At 38.8% G+C, this 11,775-nt stretch overlaps 1 protein-coding gene across 12 annotated transcripts in view; it reads left to right on the plus strand.

The window, feature by feature from the left end:
- The window catches only part of agrn (agrin), a 593,620-nt gene that overhangs the window by 126,608 nt on the left and 455,237 nt on the right, over positions 1-11,775 (plus strand). The window lies entirely within an intron of this gene.

Consider the following 11,775-nt stretch of genomic DNA (forward strand, 5'->3'; position numbering starts at 1 on the left):
GTAATGAACCTTTTTGCAAAGCAAAAGGTTGGAAAGCGTCATTGTTTCATGAGGCTTCACTTGCCCATCACTATGTTTAGAAATGGGGTCCTTCCGACCCCACACACGTAAAACTTGTATCATTTGCCACAGTCCTCTACGTTTGCCTCAGTCCTCTCACGCACAAGAGTTAAAACAGCCTTAAATAATGTTTCAAATGCTAAGTTCATAAGTGCTTTGTAGACATCTTGCTGTAAAACTTTAGGATCGATTAAATTAAGAAAATTAAGACTAAACAACATGGCAGAGCAATATAATATTACCACATAAAGCTAATTTTTAAAGTTTAATCAGTAATACTTTTATAACAAATTTATGTCAGATCATGATTTCTTGGTTGTTGACAAGTTGTCATAATGAAGACAATTTTGTCTAGGTTAATGACAAGTTGTCATGACAAAGACATTTTGAATAATGTCAACTTTGTATTAAAAGTGTCATGATTTACCGAATGACACTTTACAACAGTCATAAATATTCATGAAGACTTATTGATGTTCATGACAGGTGTCATGTCATGTTTATGACAGTGTCATGTCAGTCTTATTCACCCCCCCTTCAAATAAAGTGTTACCCAAAAATCTTCATATTCACAGTATAACACTGAGAATCAGTTTGGTTTCTTTATTGCTTTTTGTTTAGTTAGAGATTCTATAATCTCTGTGTTCTGTGTATATTTAAATTGTAGCAAATTCCCATCAGTCCCATGTTCAGCTTTTACTAGTAATCATTCCGTGTATATGCTCCCCTGGTTCCTCAGCCATTGTCAGAGCCTGCCGATTCATTGTGTTTCTGTCCAACACATCTTCAGCTGCTATCAGTTTATTCAACTTTTTCTAACTACATCCCTTCATCATTATTTTTCCTGCATCTTGCTTGTTTGCTTCCTGTTTAGCATTCAAATGTGGCACATTCATAATCCATCCAAAATGAGACTGAAACTTTTTGACATGTCAATGTCCAGAAGATCAAGCTGAAGCTGCCATGATTTGCTGAATGATGAGGATGAACGCAGAGACCCAGGTAGTGAAAGAAATGATTAATTTAATGATGAAAGCTCAAACAGTCCAATACAGGCGGCACAGCAGAGAATTTAGCACACAGCTAATTACTGGTAGCAACTGAAATACAGAGGACTGAAAAAACAAGAGCTAATGCTAACCAGGACTTCGCAGTTCTACTGGAGAGCATAGACTTTAGACAACTGACATTGGACAAGGACCCAACAAGAGACAAAGGACACAGGTGGACTTAAATACACAGGGAGGGTAATCAGGAAAACTAGACACAGCTGGGATCAATCAACAGGGTGGACAGGACATCACAGAGACTCACGGGGAACAAGGACACAGAAAAAACCAAGAAATAAATACACAAAAACACAGATCGTCACAGAAGCTGAGTTCTTTAGGAAAACTTCACAGCCAATGAGCTTGAGACGTCATGAAGACATTTCCATGACTACAATCTTTTAGCATCAGTGAAGCCTGCTGACCGTGGTTTGTTTATTACCAGGAAGATTAAGATTGAAGTCAATGTTTAGGATTATAGGAGACCAAAATTGCAGACGTACAAAGTGACCAGCAACTTTTTTATGTAAAAAAAAAATAAACCAAGCTTTATTTCATTTCATTTCTACACTTTTATCTGAGGATTAGATCTGGTCTGAGGTAAAAACTTTTCTCTGCTTTTTATTGGCTCTGCTGCTGATGCTATTCAATGAAAAATAATCAACATTTAAAACCAAGTAAACAGTTGTCAGGTACAAAATTAGCTTTTATATGGAGCATTTTTTTTACTTTGCAATATTGATCTGTGGGTTTTTTGCTTTGTTTTTAGAATATTTCATTTTTTAAATTAACCACAAAAATGATATCACTGTCAAGTAGAAACAGTTGAGGACAGTATATTTAGCCACCTATTTTATGACGTGATTTTTCTAAATATAAAGTTTAATCATTATTTTCACTACTAGTATAAATAAGCATTAGTTTTATCCAAATAATTTTCTCAAGAGTCATTAGCTGTGACTGCCACAAATTGTTGGGGAAACATAAAAACACCATGGGTCATATGAAGATGTAACCTCTGTGATAGTTCAGTAGAAAGCACTGAGGTTGGTTTATTGACAGCTTGTCTTTATTCTTAGAATATTCTACATTCACTGCCAGTGTCTCCGATCTCTATCTGCAGCCAAGTATCTGTAAAGAAAAAAAATCAAATAAAATAATTGCGGTGGATTCTGCATTCTTATTGCAGTAAATGCAATCAATAAATCCTCCCTGTACGCCCAACACCTCCCGTTTGCTGCATCTTAATAAAGCTGAGTGCTCTCTGTGTAATGAAGATTGCTCGTGAACTTGATTACTCTTTCTGCTGCTGCTGAAATAAACGCAGAGTTCTTGGCGATTGTATGAGATTTTCAGTGTGTGGATATGGTCCAAAGTGTGTGCATTTGTGTAGGTGTTCATGCGCGTGTGTGCATGCGTGACCATTTATCTCATCTTCAAACAGGTACAGTAATGGAGTCACAGCATTGTTGACAAACTGTGACAAAACTTCAGTTTGTATTTTCAAGCCAAACTAGTTTATCTATAGTTTTAAGAACCCAGACTCTGCACCAAACCAGGCCAGAGATCAAACAAGAAGGGCTGAAAGTCCAACTGGTTAACACAAGTATGGAGATAATCAATGGGAAAGACTGGAGCTGTACTTAAACATGAACTACAACTGCATCATGATGGCAGATGATTTATTTTCTCAAGCCAAACAATTGTTCTTAGAGTTCTATAAGTTCTATTAATGGTTTATTATATTAAAATGAGTTTCAATCGATTAATAGTGTCCACTTAAACATTTTTTAATGCTGCCATACAGCAGATTGCGCCACTGGTCATTCTTAAGGTTTTTGAAGATTAGAGTCACATATGTACATACCTCAGAGTCAAACTGAGTCTTCTGGTTACAAATAGGAAGATGATGTGGTGTAGAAATTGTTTTCATTCTAAGACAAAATGTCATTTTTTTTCTTCCATTTCCTTTATAATGGGAACGTTTTTAACTTTGTTCCCGCTGTCAAACAATGTTTTAAGGGCATCTTAAAACGGAAGCTTTCTGCGCATTATCGATACGCCATATTTAGCATCACCTACAAGTCTGGGGGAGTAAAACCTGGTGATTTGGATCGTTTTAAGTGTTGGAAAACATTGAGCGTTTCTGGAAACGGCTCCCTGTGGACATGAGTGTTTTAAAAAGTGTTCATGTGTGGGCAGGGCGGGGCCTTAATGTTTAATAATGGCCACTGGTATGTAAATGAGGGCGTAGAAGCGCTGCTTCTGTGGTTCTCTGGACGATTAGCAGTGGATATCATCCTGCCTGTGACGGAGAGTGGAACCAGAGAAATGGAGTTGTTTTGTCTAGAGTTCTTCTTCCTTCTGTCGACTATCTGCTGATCAAGGCACCAGGACACACAATAAACCACGAGCTTCTCCTATAACCTTAACTGTGCTGCTTTCTACCATCATTACCTGGGGAGTATTTTCAAAAAGATAAAGTTCCTCTTGGCTCAACCAAAGGAACAATCATCATAGAAACGTTACAATCTTGATCATGAGTCGCAGCTTTTGGGTGAAGCACACGAGTTGTGAGGCTGAGGTTCAAACGCAGATAAATCAGGCTATCAGGCTTTGTTAATCCAAGGTCTCAGGTTAAGCTTCTAAGCTGACATTCATAACATTTTTTTCATTATTATTTTTTCCCCACCACCTGCTTTGAAGTGGCAGCAGATCTTTGAGCTGTATCTTATTTTTCATTCATATTCTGGGTCACAGAGCTCTGCAGAGCCTTTATGGATCATAAAATGAGGTGGCCACTGTAGTGTCTGCATAATTGTAACAGGAACCTGTTGGTTATCTATATTTCAGTGGTTGGTCACAGATATGACTAACAGTAGCAACAGAAATATAACAACTTTTTCTACAGCAACAGCTAAGTTTTTCTTAGCAGTTGGACAGAATACAGACGTTCTGATCTAATCTGTGTGTACGTCCTTTTGTTTAGCTAAATTCATAATTACATCTGTAATCTCAGTAGGAGGCACATATCCAGTCAAAAGTAGCTAAATTATACATATCTTTTTAGAATTATAATTTATCCATACATGTGTTGGTAAAATTAAATAAAAAGGCATCGATAGCAAAGGAAATGTGGAGAAGGGTCCCAAAAGCAACCAGAAATGGATGAAACTCAATTTCCAAAATGGTTAAATAACCTTAAACCACAAGAACATGAAAAAAGCAAAGGATCTGACAAATGTTGATAAAATACAGGGAGTATTAAACACTGGAAGAGATGATTGAGAGCAGGATCCAGGGTAGAATCATTAACTTTATACTCACAGAAATACATCAGAATAAGATCATATAAGGAGTGGAGAGATTGTTTATTGGAACAGAAACAATGAAAAACATACAAATGTTAACATTAGAGGAAGAAATGGTGAAATAACACTATGGGTTGGTATGAGATTTTATGACTTTCTAACCTTTTGTTAATCATAAAAATAAATATCAAACATTTCAGCTTCAAAATCTTTGATTTGATCTTCAATCATTATAGCAAAGCAACAATTACTGCTGAAAAACCATAAATGATTAAATATATTGTCATACTAATGATGCCTTTTTATTACACCAGCCAAATTTATTTGCATGTTGACGGTTTATGTGTCATGTGCTTCAGGCTTTGACAGTAAAACACGATTTTCTTTAAGCTTCTGGAAACAGTAGACCAAGTGTCTGTTTCTGATTTTGTTGTGTTATATGTCTCAAATGAAGGTAGATCATAATCTCAGTATCATACTTTTGTAGTCCCACTCTACAGAATGACATATGTTTTTGTATTAATAGATGTTAAGGTGACAGGAAATTTTAAAATATCACTCGGTAATTATACGTTACAGGAAAACATCACCAGTGAAACACTACTTAAACCCACAACTAGTCTTAAAAACAACTAATCAAAATATACAGTTAAAATGAATATCAATTATTTGCACTTTTGTTTAATCCAAATTAAGTCAGCAGCTCCATCAGGTCCCACAGGGCTTCAGGGGCCCCATAAATGCTAATATTTTAACACAGACCACAATGCTGCTAAATTTGATTCAATTTCAGCATATATAGATTAAAAGATTTTAATTGTTTAACATTTAAATGTAAGAGTTTAAGAAGCTGGCAAGTTTACTTTGTAAAAGTTCAAGAACAATATTCATAGTTAGATTGTTTAGTTACCATAGCAACAATCTGATGCTGTGAGTTTAATCTTTAAGTTTGAGCTCTGTTTGTTCACAAATACAATTTAGTAAACTGCAATTAATTAAAACTCTGGAAAGAATCATAATTCCTCACAGGGGGTTGTTGTAAATATCCATACAGGTCAGCCTGTGTCCAGTTGGAGTGAAACGAGGCGCGCGGGATCCGCACTGAGGTAAACTTAATCCAGCTACTGCAGCGCGCGAGGCAACGAGCAGAGGAGCCAGCGGTGTGATTGGTCCGGCTTTAAATGTATAAACTATAAACCTATCTTCTATAAACATATCTTTTAGGAATAAATCTGCTCCGCTAGTGAAGCGCTCAGAGCAACAGAGACGCTTGCAAATCCGGCTTAAAAAAGAAAAAGAAATAAAAAAACAAAAACGTTTTTTTTTTATTTTCCTAAAACCATAAACAACGAAGGCTTAGCCTGGCGGTGGCGCTAGTAAAGGACGGCGGGCCGCCAGGCCTATAAGACAATGGGGGAAACCCTGGCTAAATGAATAAGTGTCACTCATAGTTAAAATGAATGTGTTTTTTTTTTCTGTCAGTAATGAGATGTGCAGTCGCTGGCAAGAGCTCAACAGTTACTCTCACACTTTAATATCTTATTGAAAGGACTCTAAACAGTAGGAAATGGGATGTTAAAAGCTTCATGTACTTTGAAGGGTGATCATCCAAAAGGACAGCAGCACAATATCATCACCTGAAATATACATATTTCTTTTATATCTGGCCTCCTGACATTTTAAACAATAAAATGTCAGACTTGTGACTATATGTAAAAATAACTTTTCCTGTAATCTGTGGTGCATTTTTCATAAATAAGACACAAACCTTTGGAGGTTGAACCAACAACATCAGCTGGAATGGGTTTAGACAGATCATTGCTTATTGACTTGCAGCACCAGGAGTCTGTGATGGGATGGATCCCTATAGAGGCAGCCTAAATGTAAGGATAAATCTTTACGGTTAGAGATGAATATGATTGATGATTGTTGCCCCTTGTCCTGACTCAAAGTGCTCAGTGCTGCAGTGGAAAATCGTCCGATATGGAACCAGCAGGAAAGTCATCAATCTCTCCGTCTAGACAGAGCTGTGTCAGTGCCGATGGTAGCAGAGCCTAACATCGTTTTATCTCTCTTTCATGTGCTGGCTCCTGATCTGCCAACGCCCTGCCAGGTAAGGCCACTCCCTTTGCTTTAATCTCCTTCTCTCTCTGTCATAATGTCCCCAAACCTCATGTCACCTCCCCTCCCCCCTTTCCCTTTCATACCTGGAAACTCAATCTGGTCTGAGGAATTCATCTGCAGCTTGGGGTTATTTGGAAGTAAACATAAATAATTTGTTGTCTGCCTCTCCTAGAACATGTTTCACCACAAAGACATTTCATTCATTTATTCTGTTTTATTGATCCAGTTGCTTCATTCCCATGTGCATATCTGAGTTACATATGAACTACACGTTTGTAGGTCTGAATAAAGTGGAAAAAAAAAGTTTTTAAGACTTTCCCCTCATCTATCTGTCCATCCATGAACAGATGGATGTATGATCTCAGTTTAACCTCTGAGTTTACTTCAGGAAAGCAGTAGAAATTGTGTTGTTTTAGGACATAATGTTGAATGAAAGCCCTTTGCCTCAGTCCAGATTCCCAACACTTGAACCCCCTAGTCTTTTGTTGAGCTAAATGACTGAAGAGCCCCGAATGGCCCATCAAAGAACAAAGATCGAGTATTTGTGGTTTGTCAGGCTCTTGTCCCAGACTGATGATAATATCACTGAGACCAGTAGCAAAAACAACCAGAGTCTGCCCCGGGATTTGCTGCTGTTCTCATAATAGTGTTTGTTTTTCATGTGTATTGAAAGAGCTGTTCAGTCAAAACAAAGGCCACTTAGTCTATCATTAATGTTCCCAGATGACGGACTTGTTCTTTCATGTGTTACCCAGTCGGACTCTTCCCTTCCTGTATTTGCAGTTCCAAGCAAACCTCTGCTGCTTTCAGCTTAATCAGGTGCAACACAACCCAGTCTAGTTTGGATCGGAAATTCCTCTTTTGACTACACAACTGGGCAGATTTAGCTTTCTGGTCTGAGCTAAAATCAGTAACTAAATGCCTCATGATGCATTCAGTTTGTCAGTCTGGGCTTGCATCTGGGAATGTTGCCACCACTAGGTTGAGTAGTTGCAAGTCAGAAAGGCGGTGAGAACCTCGTATTGCTAACTCCCACCAGGTTGCTGCAGGGTTGCCAGCAAACTAGTTGATGTGGCTCTCCTGCTGCACCACATCCCAAAGGTTTTCCGTTGCAGTAAGACCTGGTGACTGTTGAGCCTGTTGGAGTAAATCACTGCTGCAAGAAATCTTTGTGAGATGGTTTGAGTTTGTGGATTAACCTCTAGAAGTACGCAGCAGAAGGTAGTGTATTGCACTCATAAAGGAATAAACAAATTACAGATAAAGTTGTGAGCCCAACATGTTGCCATATATCACATGAACTGGTGATACAACGCAGCATGGATCTATGCTTTTATTTCTAGCTGAAATTAGGGCTGTTGTAAACAAACATTTTAGTAATTGAGTAATCTATCGATTATTCTCACGATTAACCAAGTAATCAGATAAAAAAAAAGATAAAATAAAACATTGGTAAATCTAACATAACAGCACTATTTCTATTGCATATCAACATCAGTCCAATTTTTCACACCTGAGCTTCCCTAACAATTACTTTTCTGTAGTTTAGAAAATTAACTTGTAACAATAATAGCTCACTTTCTAAGCTAACCTGAAGAAAAATTATACAAGAATCTGAAGTTATATTAAATTTAATAATAAAGAGGTAGGCTCACAAATACACTAATGAAGAAATGTTTATACTCCAGCTTTTCGTTTATGTATTCATCTTCAGTCAATTTAATCGTTGAACTCTCACCTTGCCCAGACATTTATAGCTTTTGTGTTCATGTTAGCGATGGGATTTGACACCTTCGTTCTTCACACACAAACACATCCACCAGCTATGTACCGTCACGATGAGCTCCACCACCCATTTGTTGAGATCGGGATGACATGAAATAAATTTTCCGGTTTGTCCATAAAGCTATGTTATGTTACTCAAATAATGCGCAGCCGGCCACCGTCTTCAGTCTATCCGCTCACATACATCTTCAGCGCTCTTCCCCGCTGTTCGCTCTGAACCGCCAACAGGTAGCAGCTCTGGGAGGAGAAAAGCTGCTGTACTCCAGGCACCAGTCATTTCAACAGCCCTAATTTCAGCTAGAAATAAAACCATAGATCCATGCTGCATTGTATCACCAATTATTGGTCCCCCGAAAAACGACAAAAACCTGAACATTATCATCAATCAATAAAATCCTCCCAGGTTGAACTTGAAAACTGGACGTTATGCTGCTAACACTTAGCTTTCGTCAACAACTTAGGCAGAAGTGAGAGAGCTGCACTACGCAAGTAATAACCCGGCTGGAACACAGTGTGCTTAATAATAAAACATAAATTAACAAAGCTTTGAGGCAGGTAAATTTTCCTCAAGGAATTTTAATAATTGAGGTACTCGAATCACTCAAGGAATCGTTTCAGTCCTAGCTGAAATAGAGACTCAGAAGATGCAATACTTTTACAACCTCTAATTTTGAAATTTGAATAAGCCTGAGCTTTGGTCAGTTTCATGGTTTGTGTATTTTGGGATTGTATCCTACATTCTTTCTATGGTTGTAACAAGTTGTGATTTAAACTACTGTTGTCTTTTTTACTGTCCAGCCAGCCCACCCACTTCCTCTGAATATTTTCTCATTTTGGAGCTAAGACATGTTTGTGTGGACGATTGGAGAAGGATAATTCAGAGTAACTCAGCCTAGCCTGCATGGTACCAACAACCAGGTTATGTCCAGAGTCACTTTCAGGATCTCAGCTCCACATTCTGATACTTGAACTTCAGCAAGTTTGCTTGCCACATCTGAAATCTGACTTGCAAGCACCTTTACAGTGCAGCAGAAACAGTGGAGGCCTTGTGCTTCTTAATAGGATTTTAATGCCGACTTTTTAAAGCTCTGAAAAGATTTCTGCAGATTAGATTCCTGACCCTCCTTGTGAATTCAAGCAGCTTTTTAGGACTGAAAACACCTGAAACTAACAGAAGTAGAACAACATTGAACTGGAGTTTGTGTGGCTTTGATGTTCTGTGGCTCCATTCAGAGATATTTTGTGTCCCTCATTGTTACACCGACTCACTGATTGATTGATGGGGAGTTATGTTGCTTTGTATAGGCAGAGACTGCCATATTTGATGTGGAGAGCAGAGCTGCTCGTCCTGTTTGGTGTGGGATTTTTTCAGGTCATTCATTGGAAGTGGCCTCTACAAAAGGCCACATCTTGGTGCTGTGAGGGGACAAAACACCTGTCAGGAGCGGACACGCCTCATCATGGTTCCTGTTAGAGTGGGAGGTCCTGTTGTCACTCAATGAGCAGCCCACATCTTCTCGTTCATAAGTTCTGGGGGAGGAAACGTTCAAAGTGACTCCTGCTGTTGTCTGCTCAGGTTTACACCCATCAAATTTAGATTCTTTCTGGCGCCCATTTTAGCTACCGGAACCATCAGGTGGAAATGAGGAGGGTCTAGTGGAATATTTATCTGAAGACGTGACAAGATTTCCTCAACCACAAACCCAAATTGTTGTGACTTTCTTTACAGCCACTGTCATTCTAGTAAAGGTATACATGTCTTCTTTCTTAAGTATCTAGCCTCAGCTTGATCTTTCTTGTACAGTACAAAGTTTGTAGTTAAATAAATCTCACTTTATTTCGTTTCCTTCGTTGACTCTTTGGTTGGATTTACAGTTGAGAGCTGATGGCAATTCTAGCAAGAATGGAAAAACAAACAATGGAAAATGTCCACATACAAAAATCTTATTAATGCTTTCAGAATGATCCAGCAGTATTTAATAGCTCTTTCTATTTAATAAAATTCTCTCATTGTAGCTTATCAAACCATTCAAATGTACTACCTGCAGAACATAACAGACACCATAATATTCTGTCCAGACATGTGGAGATCTACTAAACTGTTGTGGGCCAGAATCTCATACACACACCACTCTGGGAACCCACTTATTTTCTGATGTGCCTCGGTCTCTGTATGAGGCTGCATGTGCAACTTGAGCCCTTCCATGTGACAGCTCTAGTCCTGTTTTGCCCAGTCTCCCATAAGGATTGGTCCTCCCAAGACACACAGACACGCACACACACGCACGCACGTGTGCACACACACACACACACACACACACACACAGACACACTTTAGCAGCTTTGAAGGACTCTTTTGGAGTCCATCATTTAGCTGTCAACCGAGGAGGGGGCTCTGGGAAAATGCCAGAGAAAGCTCTATGCCGGAAGTTGCTCATGCTGGGACTGTGTTTGTCAGAGGTATGTGTGTGTTGTGCGTGTGTGTGCGTGTGTGTGTGTTTGAGTTACAGGGGAAAGGAGAATGAAAAGCATGCCTTTGTTGAAATGTTAAGCAGGAATGATGTGGCTCTTGAGAGGCAGACACCTATAGAGAAAAGATGAAACAGGTTGATACAAGTATCAAGCTGATCTTGTATCAGCCTGCGCCTGCATTCCTCTCTCTTTCTCTTCTCTTTGATGCTTTAAGCATAAATCTGTAAATACTACACTTGATGAGAAACAGAAAAGTTAGGCATCCAGAAGAAGAGGTCTTATCAGGACATCATTTGGTAGAGTCAGGAGTAAATGAGTGAGTCAGTTTGCAAGGAGATGCCACATCATCAGAGGGCATATGTGGCATACCAAGTCGAGTAATACTTTCCAGGCAATTGCAGTAGCATCCAACAGTCAGTGAAAACTGTGATTGAAGATTACCAGTCACACATGAGCTGCAATTCCATTATAAATCTGTTCAAAACTTTGTCAGTACTGCACCAATGTCAAAAAACAAGTTTTCTTCTTTGTGTTTGTGCCAGTATCAACATCCGGTTGGTGATCATGTGACTCGTGGTGCTTTTTATGAGAGGCCCCATGGGCCAAAACTTACAAACTCTCTTACACTCACAGTCAAACTCTCTTACATTCACAGTCAAACTCTCTTGCACGTACTATCAAACTCTCTGACAGAGTTTGATTGCACTTAAAATTTCAGTTTCTGATTGGACCCCTGGCAGGCTTTTCAAAATAAAAGCGCATCTCCAGTTTATGTTTGATTCACACATCAAGTTTCTCTCCGGCGGCTATAACAGGCTAAAGCTTTGTGTTAATTAACCCTCTATGGCATGACTTTTTTATTTTTTTGGGGAAAAAATATTTTCCTGCATTCTTTGGAAGCTTGTTGCTCCCCAATTACATATTAATCATAAAATTGGGTCCTGACACCTCCCGGAACCGGATTTGGGTTTGTT

This window comes from Poecilia formosa, unplaced genomic scaffold, assembly GCF_000485575.1.
Source record: "Poecilia formosa unplaced genomic scaffold, Poecilia_formosa-5.1.2 Scaffold352, whole genome shotgun sequence".
Lineage (NCBI taxonomy): Eukaryota > Metazoa > Chordata > Actinopteri > Cyprinodontiformes > Poeciliidae > Poecilia > Poecilia formosa.